Raw genomic sequence first — 19634 nt, forward strand, 5'->3', positions numbered from 1 at the left:
CTTATATCTTTATTATTAAAAAACAAAAAGTAAATGTTTACATTAAATTCAATTTTAATATATATCCTATGTTCTTAAGTAGTTAAAATTGAGATTTGGCATTTAGAATGTGTGGAAATGAGGGGAAAAATTAGGAGATGGAAGTTGGGGTTATTGCTTTTTTTGTTAACTTTTATTTTGCAAATCATTGAAAAAATACAATTTTGAATGAAAAATAAATAAATACATTTTCTGGCACCGTGGCGACCTTCACGTCGGGGAGTTCCGGCAAGAAATTCTAGCCACTTTCACCCCTGGTTTTAGGCAAATGCACACATTTTTTTAGTATTACAGCATTGCACACTTGCACACACAGCAAACTGAGTACACTCTCACTTTATTTACCCGTGTCATTTTCCACTGTGCGCGTGTGTGCGCGTCGGTGACGTCATATGCAGACTACAGGGTCTCTTCGCGGGTCGTGTGCGCGCGCGCGCACGCAAAAGGGAGGGAGGGAAAGAGAGACAACGAGAGAGAGCGAGCAAGCGGCGCGCCAGGCACCAGGAGGAGAGCATCAAGCGACTTCATGTGAGAAGGAGAATTGCAACTTTCCGCAGGAAAAACAAGCGGTGCGTGTTTATTTGGACACACGATGAAACTCCCCGGCTTCATCCTGGATTTCGGCTCCACACCACTTTGACAGGAGTGCACCCCGTAGTAAAGAAGTTGTTAGAGGAATTTCAGGTTGTCCTGACACCAACTTTTTGGTTTGGACATCAAGGAGCCACTCGTGGACTATACTGATCTATACCATCTACCTACTGTCCTCACAGGGAAAATACACTGTAAGTATACAGTATGTCTTCTTGATTCATTTTTTAAAATTCCCTTAATTATTACAAATGAGGGAGAGGGGAAAAAACGGACATTCAGTGCCTCTATTTATGAATGTGGGTATTTTTACATAAGCATACCTGCCACGCAGACGTGTATGACAAGCATTTGATTCTGATAAAAGTATGCAGTATATTTTTTTCTGTAAATAGTTGCATAAGCAGAGGCACTATGCCCTGCACTGGGATATTTGGATAGATACCGCTCGTTTGTGCGCAATTCAGTAAAAGGGGGCGCAGCAGTGAGGGGACTGTTCTGCGCCAGGAGACTGGGATCTTAATCGTGGAACCAGATAAGTGGTCTCAAATCACCGAAATAGACATATAGAAGCCTTACTGTTTTGGGCTGTGTTTTAAACTCCTTGTAGGAAAAAAAAAAAAAAAACTTGCATTTTGATATTCGCCCCATTCTCTGCTGTCACCATCAATTTCAAAACACTTTGCAAGACAAAGTAAGGATGAATTAGTGGACAAGTAGATGTTTAATCTCAAAGGCATATATGTCTGTCAACAATCCCCTGCTGGTGCTTTTTGGCAATACACACATTTATCTTTTAGCGGGAACTTTGCATCAAACTGTTGTCTGCAGGCATACTTTTTTGTCAGGCAAATTAATAGTTTAACTGTTAAATGTTATCCTAGAAAACTGGAATCTTTAGTAAGGATCACACTTCAAGCATAGTGTTCCTGAAAATCGATGCTTAAAAAAAAAAAAAAAAAAGAATAATAAAAGTGTTATTTACATTTTATTTCTGCTTCAATAGGAGTATTAATAGGATGTATTTAGATGTGTTAAATCAAATCATTAAAAAAAAAACAAAAAAAAAACTGCCTTCCACCCACCTACACACAAACTGTTAGATGTATGATGCATTAAAATCGAAGAGGCTGGACGGTATCCGTACATCTTTATTGTAGTCCCCCCAAAATACCCTGGATGAAAAAGTGCGTGCTTTGAATGTAAATATTTACAGTGAGAGATAAAGACTGCATGAATTAAGAGGCAAGATCCTGTGGGCTAGACCCCACCCACCTGAATGGAAGACCATGAGAGAGGAAGGGGTTGAGGGGGCCCACCAATCCCACATCATGAGACATGACACCCACATCCCCCCACTCCCTAAAAAAAAAAAACACTACCCCAACCCAGCACCAAGGCAAGGCACCATGTGCCCACAAGAGCAATAGGGGACCGATCACACCCCCCCTCCCCCCAGCTGGAGGCGCCAACCCCCACCCCAAGCCTGAGAATCCCCGGAGCCCCCACAGGCCAACCTGAGGGGGAAAAGGGCAGAGGCAATACCCTGGATCCCAAACAGATGGGAGGAGGTATAGGCAGGGCATCAGGTATGGAGCACCTCCCTGGCATCCGTGACTGTCCAATAGTTGTTATTTAACGGTATTGAAAAGTAATTTCTCCATTCTGCAATTTTCGAGTGAGAAGTGTTTGTACATGAAATTAACTTGTGTGAAAAAAGTGTAATATGTCTTTGAATCGAGCAGATCAAGTATTTCAGGTATGAAATCCATAATGTCCAATTTATTTGGATGTAAACACACTGAATATTGGAATCTTAATCTAAATCATAGTGCATTCAAGGACTTTGGTCAAGATTTCTTTCGAGTCAAAAAGTTAAAATATACTTTGTATCTCTTAATTTTTTACATGATTAACTTTTAGTTTTTAGGTGTAAAAAATATCACTTGAGTGATTCAGAAACTATGGTGCAGAGGGAGATTAGTATAGTTACAAATGGCCTTAAACACCAAATGTAGGACACGTGTGCTGGTGTAAATATTACTTTATCCATATTGTACTGAGCAACATGACAAATGTGTAACACTTTTCTTTACATGTGCTGGTTCATTGGTTTATATAACATTACTGTGCGGCACTTTTTTAAATTAATTACCTTATCTTTTATAAAGCTAGCATCTCGTTGAATGTCTCGTGTGTCTCAGGGCACTGTTTACTTGCCACCCATGACCACAAACCTCAGGGGGTTTTGATGATCTGGTTGAGTGTTAAAATTTTTTTACACTTCTGCTCTGAGTGAGGGTTAGTGTAGTTTCAAGATGTTTTAATTAAGGAGATTATCTTAACCTTCCAGAACCTTCTTTTCATTTGTAAAGTCAACATTGATTTGCATGCTCATAAGCGGTTCAGAAGATGAATGAATGAATGAATGAAAAAGTCAATCACTTATCCATTCAACCTCCTGATACATTGTACATGTATATTATTCCATCCACAGAAAAGATTGCAACCACAGTATAGTTGTATTTGTATATGTGTGCAGAACTGCAGATATGATTCAAGATCATTTGTTGCATGATAGTTTGACAACATAAAATTGTCCAAATGGTGAAGGATTACAGTTTAACTTTCTTGTTCTAATGTGATACTTAGAGACTAAGACAACTTCACTGTTAACATGTTAAGGGTTTGAATCCAGGTTCTCCCTAGAAAATACAGAGCATTCATCCCACAATTTGAAAACATGTTGATAAAAGTTGAATATTTTAAATTGTCCTGTAGGTATGAAAATGAGCACAAATGGTTGTTCCCTGGTGACTAGTTGAGTTGGACCTCCCAAAGTGGGATAAGCTTCAGTTTTCCCGCAAATTTAGTCAGGATGTGTAGCACTGAGAAAAGCTGGATGGATGTTGTCATGATTGTATGAGTGGATACATACAGTGTCGCCATGGATATAACAGACCAACGGTCAAAATATGATGGGAGGCTTGTCTTCAGGACTAAATTGGTTTCCTTGGCAACTAGAGAAACTACACAGAACATTATTTGCGCTTGAAAGAGTTGTCCTAAATTAAAAGCCATGTTCAAAGAAAACAAAAATTTACAGTGCCATTTAATGCCTCTGACTGCTCACACTCTCAGTCAGACTTAAGTCCCTTGAAAAGATGTATTGACTCTTCTTGAGATGACTGTTTTATGTTTCCTGACATGAGCTCTGACATCGGTCATGTGGGTCTTGGAATCATCACAACACAGATGTTTCTAAGTTTCCTCCCTCTTTTTGAAGACTTACATTCCACTCATTCCTCTTCAGATTACTTTCTCATTCATGCAGGTAGTAGAGTTGCATTTTGTTTGCTAATGCAGCATTAAGTAATTGTGTTTCATGGGCATCTGCACTAAATGTTATTTAAAGGCAACATGACTCCTTAATTTTAAAACAATGCTTTAAAACCCTGGAAGTATTACTTTTATAAACACTTGAGTACTTACTTGGTTTGATTTCTCATCTTTTTCGTCAGGCTTTCTTTCAATGTCCCGCAACAGAATTTCTATGCAACATTAAAAGTTCAGGTCAGAATGTTCTTTTGCATTTTCATTGTGAAATGTGGAATTTTTGTCTGCCTAATGCTGTGAGACTGATAACAGTTGTGTGATGTGTTCATTGCTGGAGATGCAGTGTGTTTCAGACCCGCTCACATTTGGTGAAAATCCTCAATAAAACACAGAGGACATATTGAATTGGATTCTTTTTACCCTTCACACATTGAAACGTACTTACAGTGGTGTACTGTAATGTTTATTTGTTCCTGTACAAGGTGTTGGGCTTGGTAATGTGGTGTGTGATTTTGGGTTTAATTTACTTGTGTGTCTGGGCAAGAGCTGTGGTCAACAGTAGCATGTTGGTGACTAATTACATTGGGTTTGTGTATTATATTTATTATTACAATTATTTTATTAACTGCTGAAAATGTGAAGGCTATTGTGGCTTTGTGTAGACATTATAAAAAAAGAATCCATGGATAACAAACAGACAAAACCTTATTACGTCTTAGATGTGGCCAATAGATATTCATCAATGTGCACTGTTCCTGTCAAATGAATATATATATACATACACATACATATACATACATACATACACATACATATACATACACATACATATACATACACACATACACATACATATACATATACATTATATATATATATATATATATTAGGGCTGTCAAAATTATCGCGTTAACGCGCAGTAATTAATGTTTTTAATTAATCACGTTAAAATATTTGACGCAATTAACGCATATGTCCCGCTAAGACAGTATTCTGCCTTTTGGTAAGTTTTACAGCAAGGTTTTTAGTGCTGTCTAACAGCGAACTCTTGTGGTCGCTTTGCGACATGGTTTATTGCTTTCTTGCCAGTTCAATATGGCTGCACGACATCTCGGGCTGAAGCCTACGTTGTAATGTTGTGCTTATGTGATCCTTGGACAAGATTTGTCCGTAAGTATGGTTGTTGTAAAGAATGTACATATTATGTTAGTAAGCGAAATGTTATATTTTATGTATGAGACGCTTTTTGTTTATGTTTAGTGAACCTGTATAGCGTGCTAAGCTAACGTTGTTGCTAATGCAATGCTTGTGTACTTTTTTTTGTAGTTTCACTACGGTCTAAAGAGGACAGTGGTTTGAGGCCATTTTATTAATAAATCAGATGAAAAAGGAAGAAGTCTGATTATTAAGGCGTCGTTCACTAGCTGTCTAGCTTTGGAAAAAGTAGACGCTTCGGAGTGAGGACAGCATAGACAGATTTAAATGACAGTAGAGTGAAATGCCCACTACAGTCCTTATGTACCGTATGTTGAATGTATATATCCATCTTGTGTCTTATCTTTCCATTCCAACAAATTATTTTACAGAATATATATATAATTTACAGAAAAATATGGCATATTTTATAGATGGTTTGAATTGCGATTAATTGCAATTAATTACGATTAATTAATTTTTAAGCTGTAATTAACTCGATTAAAAATTTTAATCGTTTGACAGCCCTAATATATATATATATATATATATAATTCCGCTTTATAGCAGGAGCATGACTAATTACCAGCAATACAAAGTGGAATTTTATATTTACATTATTAATCATTATTTATATACATTTATTGTTCATCTCGTTAACCCAGGCCTATGTATAAATATTCATCATACTAAACTGAACCTTTGTCAGTAAAGTGGGGACACAGAGTATACTATATATGTAATATGTACAATTCTACCTATAAGCTCAACTACATTATGGGAGAAAAATGTGCACCTATGTAACAAAACAAACAAACAAACAAAATAAATATAATATATATATATATATATATGGCGGAAAACACAGACAAGACTGAAAAAGCAGTTTCTGCTCTTGCACTCCTCTTTAAAAGAAACTCATGGATTTTAAGCCAAAACAACTGTTGTGTTTGATAGAACAATATGTCTATATGCTGCCATTGCAGATTCATGGCGCATTAAGCCCCCGAACTATTTTAATTTGTCCGTTTTACTATTTACCCCCGTTTACAGATGTCACTTTTGTTTCAACCCAGCCATAAAACGAAGGTAATTAATTATATTTATTATTCAAAGTGTCTGTCGTTTTTAGCTTAGATTCATTAATTGATGTCTCTTTTAAACAAATTATGTCACAATGGAAAAAATGGTGTCTGTAAAAAAGTCATGGATATCTACCTCACAACTATCGCTTAATTGTATTTTTTTTGTTGTTTTTTTGTTACTGTCACATTTTCTTCGATATGTTAGATGATAAATAATCAATCCAAACAGAAAAAAACAATTGAAAAAAATGTTTAAAAGGGTAAATATATCAAAAAAGAAAATCTCGACCACTCCTTGATGTCTGCGATTTCTGCATCGCGACCCTTGTTACATTACCATATTTCACCAATAAAAATCCCCCCAAAATCCAGCTTTGGCCATTCACAGCTGTGTCTTAACACTCACTGATACATGCTACATGGAGTTTATGGCTCGAAACAAGGTAAGTACCCGATAATATCTCATTAAAGTCATGGTGTCTGTAATTCCGCTCTCGCGTGCTCTCACCTCCAGATAGGGTTTTGCTGTTTAAATTTGTATTTATTTTTTTTAAATGCCCTCCTGTTCAAAAATTTTCTTCCCCAAGAAAATTGAGATTTTAAGCTTTCCAATGATGTATCACACATGCATATCAGCCAATTCTGAAAGTTGGCTAAATTGGGGGTCTCAGAGCGGAACTTCAAATCACCTGAGTGTTTTCCACCATTTATATGAGTCACTAGTTTGTTCTGTTATCATATGTGAAATACTGTCACACTTGGACGAAATGGAGCGGACTCAGATGCAGAATTTGTTCTTTTATTAACACAAATGTTCAGAGTCAGGAACAAACTGAGAGCGCTCCGGAAGGATGGAATAACAGGCTATGAAACAAAATAATACAAACGAGAAACAAGGGAGCCAGGCAAAATGCACTGCAGTAAGTGACTACAACAAAGGAGTAGGCATGAGGAACAAAATGACAACAAAATGTAGAAGAACACTATGAACAAACTTAGTGTGGACAATTATCTGTGGCTATGTATGCTGGCTGTAGCGGCAACAAAGGGTGAAGACACTTTGGCACGAGACTAGGGAGTAACAAACAATTTAAGCACATGAGGAATGGGGCACAGGTGGCAACAATAGGTAATCACAATCAGAGACAGGTGATACTGCTGCAGTATCACGCAAGTCATCAGCGCACCTGAATAGGCCTGGGTCATGTATTCGGTTGTGAGTCATTGTCTGGTGCCCTTTCAAACCAACGTTTGACCATCTTCGCAGAAATTTTGGTCACACTTGAGGTAAGACTGACGAGCATGATAGTTTCTTCCTCATAATTCCTAAAAATATACTTGTACAGTCATCACACTCTTCAGATAGCAACAGTGTTTTGCTCACCAGTAAACAAAGTTTTTCCAAATAACTTCCCAACAGCATCCAGTATGTCATCATACATGTTTAGAAGTCGACCAATGTCGTGTGTGCTTAAAGGAGACTGATCCTCAAATGGTGACAGACACAGCCAAGTGAGCTACGCTCTGTGTGGCGCTGGCTAAGCACTGCAAAGATGGGCCAGCCACATTTAAGATGAAAGAAACAAAATCAGTAGCCAGACTCAGTCTTTTGGATGGTCTTCTATCAATTGGTCTGATCATGACTGCTGTTTGAATTTTGGCAATCGACATATCTGTCTCACTGTCCTCTTGGCACAGTTGAGTCAAGATTGTCAATTTTTCACTAACATGCTCACCTTATTTATTTTAGTCTTAATACAATGAAATGGACATTAGTTTTCATTATCATCAATCAATTTTGTAGCAATCTGTAAGTTATGGGTCTTCATCAAAATGGACACGCCCCCACTGCTCTTGTGGTCCAATGTGTGACATCAGAGCAGCCACTGGAGACAATGTTTACATTGGAAAACACTGTAAATTATGTCGCTTTCAATGTTTGAAAAATGCAATCAATTGACAATGAAACTTATAGTATGTAAACACTTTCACTAGTACCTACTTCTGCTTTATAAAATATCTCAACGATAAGCATCTCCATGTGTTCACTACAAAGGAAATGACAAATGTCTGGGTGAGCATCGGCCGAGTCACATCAAACCAGCCGGAAAACTTATGTCGCTTATAATGAATGAAAACAGTGATCACATGTCATTAAAATATCTGTGTGCATCTCTACTAATTCCCACTGCAAGTTCAAAAAATATCTCTTCGGTAAGCCTTTCCATTCATTCAACATAACATAATTCATAAATGCAGAAGTCAGTGCTACTATAACCAGCTGGAACGTCATTTATACTAATTAATACGTTGCCATTGAATGTCTCCAAAATATATGTGTACAACTCTAAATACTGTATACCCACTTCAGATTTGAATAGGAATTTTGATAATGATTGTTTACAGAATGAAACAGCCACATAAGCTAAGTACATCATCTGGCCCTGATTTGCTAAATTACTTTAACAAATGAGTGCTGTTCCTTAGCTGATTTTACAGTTATTTTATTTAAAATCAGGTACACACATTTATAAAATAGGTTTTGAAAAATATATTGCTTCATGCAAATTGTGTGCTTATATCATGATGCTCATATATTGCACTTGTATTGGTCAAATTTAAAGGACCTACCTAGGGAGCTTATTGTATGCATTCCTGGTTACGATGCTGTGACGTATTGCCCCCTTGCCATAAAGCTTATGTGGTTTTTGTAGTTTACTCACCTTTATCATTAAAGGTCATTTAACAGAAATCAGACAATATTATCCTGAGATGTAAAATTGAGTTATTAAATAGTGATTTCATCAAAGGAAATAACTCATCAAAACTACCTAGCCCTACATGAAAAGCAATTGCTAAACCATTAATATACTGTACCAAGCATGTTTTTTGAAAAGTTCATTTTCACTGACCGCACCCAAGCCTGATTACCTCCAAGACTTGTTCAATGGAGTACCGCAAGCAACATGTCACTTTTGCTCATGAATATTAATGACGTTAGCAATTGTTTCTAGGCGGGTCAACCTCCCGTTTCTCCCTAATAATATTAAATGCAAGGAAATAGTGTACGAACAAGATATTTACTGAGCTAAACCTACAAATTCCGTCCGAAAATGATGTCCCTGGGGCCAAATTCACTGGTAAAGATGTGGAAGATGGCTTGAGTGACAAGGGCTGAAAAAGACGGGAAGAAGAGCTGACCAGATCCAGAGTTAGCTTTTTAATCGACACCTTTTTCTTGTGTGCATTGTCTTACGCCACTGACAATGACATTCTCCTGTTTCAACAATCTATCCTTTACCACCATATGCCCTGTCTTTCATATGTATTATATCCTCTGGTTGTCTTACATCTCTGACCGTTCTTGGGGCAATTTACATAGCTATTTTTGTGTAGCGATCGCAAATGCTACTCAGTGACAGCCAACGAAGACTTTTAATGTTTTCATTAATAACAAATCTTAAATCTATAATTTATTTACACTTCCCCCTTACTAAAACAGTTTTTTCTTTTACAACAGAAAAGGTAACGGTAACAGTCAGATACCATTTTAATTTTTTTTCAGGTCATTCATTGTCTAGAAAATAAGTATCATATCAAAATGGCTTACCTCTTCATCCTCTGTAGGACCATGGCCCCCAACAAAATGTTTACTGCATATGAAATGTGAATAGCTTTACTTTGCTGGCGTTAAACTAGTCTTTTGGACGTCCGCGCAAGTTGATCCATTCTTCACATTTTTCCTCTGAGTTTTTGGTTTCGGGAAACGTATGAAGAAAACATCCTTCATATGTTGTAATGTCGAGAGGCTTTTCTACAAGTTCCATAGCAGCAGTGTTTGACAGGCATGTTCCTTTTTTGAAAGATTACCGAAGAAAACAAGCAGACATAACATGTGTCTATAATGACCCACTTCCGCGTTACGATGGCGACGTCACGGTCTAAAAATAGCTTTCGTGTTGAACGCTATTAAAATAAATCACTTAAATTGAATTTGTCAGGCAAATCGCAAATGAAGTGTTCCAGATGATATCAAAAGGGTGCAGCGAAATGCTACCATCCAAAGAAATTAAGAGATTATCCACCAATGGAGAAAACATAAAGCAGTGTTGAACCTCGCCAACAAAGAATGGCTCCAAGAGCTGAGGGACAACTCGTAAAGTCAATGTTCATGACTCAACAATTAAGAAAGGACAAAAATTGCATCCGTGGCAAAGTTACCAGGAGAAAATCACTCCTGACCCGAAAATAACAACTACGCCAATCCAAAATAACACCTCAATAATTAGGTAGTTTTGTTGCATAGCTGTACACAGTCACCCACAACATATATTCTCTAGGATTTGAGGTAACATGTTTTGTATTGAGATTAGAATGAATGCATAAGTTAAATGTTTACACAATCTATTATTGAGTCTGGCGTTCCTTTAAAAGATGAGCAAAAGTTTACTGTTTAGCACACAATGATTGGAAGGAAACCAAGAAAGCACTTTAGTGGCCTCAAGCTCTGTCCCTTAGTGGTCTGGCAAAAGCTTTGATAAACACTTGCTGTAAAGTACTGAAAAAAAGGCTTTTAGAAAATCCAATACTTTTGTATTTTGAAGAGATGATCCTATTTGTGCTTTTAGTGTAGTACTTTGTGATGTGCTTCCTTGCACTCATGCTGCACTGGAACATGAAAAAACCCATGTTGACTGACAGACTGGCTCGGGTGAGCTAATTGGGCCGGCTAGCCAGGAACATTCCATTGCCAGTCTCCGACAAGAAGACCCTCCTTGTGTTCTATATACAGTACATTTTGTAAAGTATTTAATTTGACAGCTAAAAAAATTAAATCTTTGGAATCCGCTTACCGTAGTTTCTTCTTTAGAAGAAGAGATGACACGCTAACATTAAACAGTCGTTAAATCTGACACGCTCAGTGAAGTTTATCTTGACCCAGGGGTTATTAAAATATCTGGAGCAGAGGTTGCGCTAGACATTTTCGTTGTCTGTCATTTTGACTGACAGGGTCATAAAAATCCGGTCATAATCTATTTTTACCAGTCACTGAAATTTTTAAAATGATAATATATATATATATTAGAGCTGAAACGAGTACTCGAGCAACTCGAGTAACTCGAGTTTAAAAACTGATCCGAGTAATTTTATTCACCTCGAGTAATCGTTTATTTTGACAGCTCTAAGCATCACGTTTTGCTAGGACTACTTTTAATGCGGGACAACGCGCTGTCACGTGCGGAGAGGAAGAAGGGAAAGAAAGAAAAAACTTACCGCAGCCGACAGCCGCCACAAACGACGCCGACGTTGCTAAATACTAGCCCGCACAATGCTACATTGGTAACAGGTAGCATCTGGTGCGTCTCATAGAGATCACATGTATGTTGAACTAGATGCGAAATGACCGACTCGGCCGCGTCTGGGCAGCGTTTGTAAATAGCCGCCATCTTAAAGCAGTACAGCGCTAAGCGCTAATAAAGAGCGCTAAGCGCTAATAAATAAGATTAACGTTACTGTCGCTACTAGCTCACGTAACGTTAGCCCTGCGGAGGGCTAGGTTTCAATTAATTATGACCACTGTCGATGCATGGCTAACGTGTCTTACATACAGGCTTTAACATAACATAGCATTGTGGAGTGATGAGGGTGTAAAATAAAAACTTAATCATGCTAACTATCAATTTTAGCTCAGTAGTCATTGCTGGATAAAACACCAAGTAGCACTGGTCCCTAATGTGCTCCAATACAGCCTGTATCATACATTTATTTTGAACACTGCAAAAACTCAAAATCCTATCAGGACTTCAAGTTTAGACTAACTTAAAACTTAACTAGAACTTAAAAATGGCTTGACACAAAGAGAAATTCAATTGAAACACATGGGGGGAAAAAATCCTAACTTTTAAGTGATGTGTGTTATCAAGCGTAACGGCATTTTTAAGTTAGATATATATATATATATATATATATATATATATATATTTTTTTTTTTTTTTTTTTTTTTTAATAAGATCTAAAAGTTTTTTGAGTGAAAGCAGTGAATTAGTCTTTTTTTTTTTTTTTATTCTAGTTACATCTGAGATGCAATTGTTGGCTGTTTTCAACAATATACATCGAAAATAAAGACATTGATTGACTGAAAATGGTTCAAGATTAGATGAAATGTCTTGTTTTCTCATGTATATGTATAATTGCTCTTCACCTAAAAATATATTTGTTTTATCCGATTACTCGATTAATCGATAGAATTTTCAGTCGATTACTCGATTACTAAAATATTCGATAGCTGCAGCCCTAATATATATATATGATCTTTATTCCGGAATCTCACAGTGGGTCCATAGCACACACACACCAACAAAGAAAAAAAAAAAAAAAAGATGATGACATAGAAGATAATGATGACATATTCAATAGTATTTAGTTTTCATTCATTTTTAATTTTGTAACGCTTGCTTGGCGGCGAAAAATTAGACACTGAAGTTGTATTTTTCTCCCTCTTTTTACTCTGCTTACCGCCAACAACACCAACAAAACAACTCCACTCCCAAAGAAAAAGAGGCAACCATATAGACCCCAATCACCAACGTCACACAATGATCTTAATTGTGGTTGTCAGCCCAAAATCTTCTAAATATATATTAAATGCATCTTACCAGATATAAAATGACTACTACATAGTCTGTGGTGATCGTTTGGTGCCCCGATTTCTTGTCGAATTACAGCAGTCCATCTCGCTCTCCTCTTCGGTAATTCCAGCTCCAATAGCATATATTTAAAAATGCTACCGTTCACAAGTTCGTAGTTGGATCACGGCGATCTCGGCGAACCACCGTCTGTCACAATTCCTGCCTCTCTCGGCCTCTCCCGGGAGTCGAGCTGTCATCATCATTGTGGAACGCAAACTATATATGTTCGATATATGTCCATCAACGTACAAGTCAAGTTGTCTTCTCTTTTATAACAGCATTTCCCAGCTGTAAACAAACGAATAAAAACTTGTAACACTTGGATATATGCGGTGCATTCAAACATGATTAGCAACAGACGGCTAGCAGCAGTAGCAGAAGCTAGTTGTTGTAAAAATGATTAAACTTCGTAATTACAATCATCATCGTAATATCAATAGCAAAGGCAACAAGTCGTTTCATGCGCCAGATTTTAGGTTTCGTATTTTTAGAGCACATTACCTTCCATAACAGCGGGGGCATGACTGCAGGAGCTGTCAGTTTTGTCCAACTCCTTATGACGAGTACGAGCACCCATGGTTTGGAAATCGACATGGTACGAAGCATGGAGGCCTTGGCTTGGTTCTCCACCTGCCTACATCAAAATAACATTCCCGGGATCTTGTATAAAGACCTTCCAACTTCGATTCCACCGCCATTGACTTCAATGGTAAACAGGCGGAAACGGAAGTGGAAGGAAGACATAAGGAAGTAAACCGGTACCTCGAAAACTTGTCTATACACAGGCGGCAATCTAGTCCACCAATTGGATCACGCGCTGGCACACCGGGTGCACCAATAAGAACCTCGCGTTGATGTGTCAATCACGGTGCCGCCGCCAGACCCCGGTTACGATACAATATTCTGACAGAATAGCCAACGACGTCATGCATTAAGAGAGACAATAGCTAATTAATGTGCCACCCTGTGGTCTGGGGTGTGACTTGCAACCTGTCAAAATGACTGACGGACTTCAGTTTTTTCCGTCACCGTTTTAAAAAACCGGTCAACGACGGAAAATTTCCGGTTAACGTGACCCCTGATCTGGAGATGGTGAGTTGTTGCAATGTAGCCATTTAGTATGGAAACGACGCACATGGCTCAAGTCCTTTGTGAACGTAAATGGCAATTAGAGTATGACCATTACTGTATCAGGGAAATACACTAGGGCATAGACTTCATAATGATATTGACGGGTCAGATTCGACCTTCAGTGTGCCACACCTTCAAGTAGAGGGCCATCCCACAATCTGCTTCAGCTATTCGCAGTCGGTCGCAGCGACACATGTATCGATCCGACGCCGGATTTATGTTGAAAAAGTACGAAAGCTGTACCGCATACAAACAGGAAGGATTGTCTCAGAAGTAATTTGTCCGAGGATTCAAAGTAATTATTTTTTTCGTACCATGCATGCATTTTGAAAGGTTGTGGAAAAAAATCAATGGGAGAAATTAGGCGCTACAGCATTGGCATCATACTTTGCAATATTTTCGTACAATATATGCTACCTGCACTTTTTTTTTTTTTTTTTTTTTTTTTTACATTTAACCAAGAATCGAGACTGTTTTACGTCCATATCAATAAAGAATTCAGGGATTTAAGCATTCATTCAGAAGAATTTTCACCAGAAAAGCTCTGTTTACAAATTGCGGCCACCACATTGACTGACACTCTCATCGTGCTTCGACATATGTACCTAAAACAAATGCTACCTGCACGTGTTTTTTGCTTTTAACCAAGAATCAAGACTGTTTTACGTCCATATCTATAACAAATTCAGGAATTTAAGCATTTATTCACAAACATTTTCAACGAAAAATGCTCTTTGTCTGTGATTCCACTCAGTCAGCTTTGACGGCCACGCCAACAATGCAGGCCCCCTATTAATCGGCCCCGCGCTCGTGTCCCATCAATATCATTAGGAAGTCTGTGACTAGGGATCATATTTTTTCATGTCTTTTTCTCTTAAGACAACCTACATCATACGGTAAATAAGTGCAGTATGTTTGTAGTATTAAAGAGATATGCAGTATAATACTTTAGGGAAAGCCGATGACATTTGTCTTGTCCTCTAAATTTCCTTGATCAACTAGTGGTGAAATTATTATTATTATTTTAATGTTCCCTCACTTCAGCCTAAGCTGTTTTGTAATAAAGCGAAATACAGTGGTAACTCTACGTACCAAGTTAATTCGTTCCAGGACCGTGTTTGTAAGTTAAAATGGTCGTATGTCGAGCAGGATTTTCCCATAAGAATACATTACATTAGAGAATACATTATAATTAATGTATTATTGTTATTATAATTCCATTAATTAACAGCCCTAAAACCTACACTAAATCCTTAATAAATACTACTGATACTATTACAAATGGCAATTTCACATAGCAAAATAAATAAATTATTGATAAAAAATGGGATAATATAATAACAATAATATTCATTCATTCATTCATTCATTTTCCATGCCGCTTTTCCTCACGATATTAATAATAATAATTCCTGTAATAATGTAACGAATCATGTTGTAATGCGGTGGACGTGTTTTGCGTGCTGTACCTCAACGCACCGCGTGACGGACGTGAGAGAGAAGGAAAGGAGCGCTCTAGATTTTACTTTCTCTTTTAATGTCTTGTTAGGAACACCGCCAACTGCGGTGGACAGCAGGCGTGTTGTGTTGGACAAGTTATGAAATAAATGATAAAAACCCGAGGAAGCTGGCGATTTGTTTGGCGATGATAACACAATAATACTTGTCACCTGAACTTATAAAGACCGGCGAACGGAGGTTGAAGGAGGAACGTGGAGATCATCGACATTCTATGGCCGTATTGTTTAGCCAGTTCACGGATGCGCACCCCACGCTCATATTTTTCTATCATTTCCATCTTCATTTCAATGGTAAGCGTCACCTTTTTTCCTTGTTTTACCACCAGCATTAACCTTCCTTTAACCTGTGTTGATTCCTTTCACAAGAAAATCCACCGTGCGTCCGTCTGCTGTGCTGTCATGTCCTCGTATTTCGAGCGTGTCGTCAGATGTAGAAATAAATGGCGAGTCAAATTTTACGTCGGATGTGGAAATGATCGTGTGTTGAGCGATCGTATGTCGAAGTACCACTGTTAAGCCTTTTGCACATTATACAGTACTGGCTATTTTTGCTTATAAAATAGAAGTATTTGTATGTTATTGCAAAAATAGTTAAGTTTGAGTGTATAATGAGTATTCTGAAACTTGACACCACCATGAAACCATGACATGCATGTTGTTTTTGTCATGAGATGTCTAGTAAACATGGGAAAGACAGCACTTTCCTTCAGCGTGATTGCTTTTCATTGTCTTGAATCTGTTGCTATTGGGAAAACAATGGCAGGCTTGTTGAATGTGTTTCTTCACATCCTGATCTGCGACAAAAAGGGGCAAACTGCAAAAGTGATGAAATACATTGGAAATAATTTGAAAAATGTGCTGACAAAAAAAATACCTTTTAGATGTATTTTAAAGCTCCTTGTATAAAGCAAATTGAATCTGTAGTGTCACACATATTTCATTGTATTTCATTCAGTACAAAACAAAGCAAGAGACATACTCTGAGGAATGGAAAGAATATACAATGCTTTGTTAATCCCGCCCCTGTTATCAAACAATTTTATTACTCATTCAAATTCTTCCACTTCTTTAAATCCGATAACATTTTTTAATGAAAAGGTCCATATTTGTTTACAGACTTTATACAAAGACAAACACTCATCCTCACGTACACATTTTTCTTGTGTGCTCTTTAATATACCAATTTACTAGTTAATTTGTATATGGCGGAAAACACTCAGGTGACTTGAAGTTCCGCTCTCAGACCCCCAATTTAGCCAAATTTCAAAATTGTCCGATATGCACGTGTGAGACATCATTGGAAAGCTTAAAATCTCAATTTTCTGGGGGAAGAAACATTTTGAACAGGAGGGTAATTTAATAAAAAAAGAAAAATTTTTAAACAGCAAAACCCTAACTGGAGGCGAGAGCACGCAAGAGCAGAATTAAAGACGCCACAATTTTACGAGATAGTATCTCGTACATACCATGTTTCGATCCAAAAACTCCATGTAGGATGTATCACCAAGTGTCAAGACACAGCTGTGAATGGCCACAGCCGGATTTTTTGGGGATTTTATGGGTGAAACATGGTGATATAACAAGGGTCGTGATGCAGAAATTGCAGACAACAAGGAGTGGTTGAGATTTTCTTTTTCATACAGTTGCCCTTTTAAATGTTATTTTTCCAATTTTTTTGTTTGTTTGTTTGTTTGCATTGATTATTTAAGATCTAACATATCGGGGAAAATGCGACAGTAACAAAAAAATAAATAAATAAATACAATTAAGCGATAGTTATGAGGTAGATATCTGTGACTTTTTTACAGACGCCAAATTTTTCATTGTGACGTAATTTGTTTAAAAGTTTAAAATATGCGAGTGAATAATTTTTTTTTAAGTTTTTTTTTTTTTTTTTAACTAAATATTAGACACCAATTAATGATTCTAAGCTAAAAATGACAGACATTTTGAATTATAAATATAATTACTTGCCTTCTTTTTATGGCTAGGTTGAAACAAAAGCAGTTGCGGGACATCTGTGTATTGTTCTATCAAACACAATAGTTCTTTTGGCTTAAAATATAGCAGTTTATTTTTTTATAGAGGGGTGCAAGAGCAGAAACTCCTTTTTCAGTCTTGTCTGTGTTTTCCATCATATATTTGGTCAAAAAGCCATCAAAAGCTTGGCTTTATAGTTATATAGCTTTCTCTTAGGTTGTAATGGTTGTTAGGAATGACTTTGCCTTTAAAACTACTTTAGCAAGTTGATCACAGCAGGGGAAAAAAATCAAAATGAAAGGGTGCGTCTTTGGCTCTTCCAAAGCACCGTTGGTCAGATTGCAGCTGTCACGACTCTTTTCCAAGATATTATCTTTGGGAAAAAAGTGAAGTAAAATTAAAGGGTTTGTTTAATATATGTATGATGTTGAATGTTGTTGTGAAATTAGACATCACTGTAAATGGCAATGGAGGAACAAAAATGAACTCCTAATTAAAAAATAAAATAAAACTAGTTTTCTGGTGCTTTGATAATTACCTGATTTAATACTTTAAAGAGGACATTTGCATTTATTTTCATCCAAAATGTTTGCCTTAACAAATTTAGAATGATTTCATCACAATACCCTAAGGATCAAGCTAAATATTTTTTCAGGTTTTTCCTTTCCCTGTTTCAGTGGGTCAATTGTGGGCGCCGCTTAAGTTAGACAAGCATGCTGATCTTGTCAGCCCATTTCTTTGTACTGTTGCTCATCTTCTCTTCGATCTACAGTAAATCACATTTGGATGCTTGGTTCACTGCATTTTTGATGGGAGGAAAATCATTTCTCAACTCACATCAAGTGAAATACTTTCAACAGTACAATACAATAGCTATACTACGGACATGCAATTTAACGACTGCACCACGTGTAGTTGTAGCTGGGATAAGTGTTTAGGTGTACCATACGATGACGAGCTGTGAAACCCGTCACGGTTCTAGTCACGCATGACTCACCTCAGACTCTCAATCCATCCCTTGTGCTGAACTCTGCCACTAATCAGCAGAGCCTATGTGCGAGTGTGAGGGTGTATGTGTGTGGTTTATGTGCATTTGGTTCAAGAGAAAGTTAGAGAATGAAAAGCTTGTATGAATGTATGCTACTGTACTGTATGTGTGTGTGTGTCTGTGTTTGTGTGCATTCTGGGTTGTTAGACGTCCACGTTTCTTGGTTTCTGGAGTAGGGGAATGTGAACAATGCGCACATTGTGTGGAGGGCGGAGTGGGCCGGGGATGAGGAGGGGGAGCGCCAGAGAGTACCAGAGGGGTAAAAGGAGGAAACACAAGGAGAAAGCTAAACGAATGTGAGGGACAAGATTGACATAAGCAGTGTTCCAAGCAGAGGTTAATGTTGTTAAGAGTGGTAGAGCGTCGTTGCAAACATAAACATAACATAAAAGTGAAGTTTGAGTTAAAAATCACCACTCTTCAGGATTAGCATAAATGAGTGTGTCTTATTATGCTTCTCATTGGAATACCTCTTGTACGTGAGGATGTGAGATAAAATTTGTTTTTGTACCTGTTTTTGTATTACTTTATCTTCTGCAGTGGTGTCAAATTTTGGGCCCACGGGTCAGAAGCTGCCCACTAGGGGGTCCAATCTGGCCCGCGGGTTGTTTTGCCTGACAAGCACATTGCAGCTCATTCATACTGTACATAAAAAAATCAGATGCTTTTTTTTTTTTTTACATTGGCACCGCAAAACTAGATTTGTGCGATCAAGTACATGCACTACTACACGTGGCTCACTTTTGTGTCCGCAGTTACATTTATTCATTCACTCCCTTGCAGTCAAGATGGATTGGACATCTAGCACTGTCACGGGCAGCCAATTTACAAGGAAGTAACCCAAAAATGCCCCAAAACCAACAGGAAATGACGCCAAATCAACAGGAAGTAATATGGAAATGCCCCCAAATCAACAGGAAGTGATATGGAAATGCCCCAAAATCACCAGGAAGCAGCCCAGAAATGGTCGAAAGCAAGTGTGTGGCCACAGCCTCCACACTTGTCTCCCACGGGGACAGTG

The 19634-nt window shown here is 37.7% G+C and overlaps 1 protein-coding gene across 2 annotated transcripts in view; it reads left to right on the forward strand.

Moving 5' to 3' along the window:
* Positions 1 to 517: 517 nt before the first annotated feature.
* Positions 518 to 19634, forward strand: part of lpar1 (lysophosphatidic acid receptor 1) — a 46069-nt gene continuing 26952 nt past the window's right edge. The window contains exon 1 of one of the 2 annotated variants that reach the window (XM_057819352.1): positions 518 to 824. The gene's annotated coding sequence lies outside the window, so the exon portion shown is untranslated. Of the gene's footprint in view, positions 825 to 6981; positions 7533 to 19634 lie in introns of those variants that run through there. The other variant, XM_057819351.1, reaches the window with a different exon arrangement.

The sequence above is a fragment of the Corythoichthys intestinalis genome, chromosome 17, assembly GCF_030265065.1.
Source record: "Corythoichthys intestinalis isolate RoL2023-P3 chromosome 17, ASM3026506v1, whole genome shotgun sequence".
Taxonomy (NCBI): Eukaryota; Metazoa; Chordata; class Actinopteri; order Syngnathiformes; family Syngnathidae; genus Corythoichthys; species Corythoichthys intestinalis.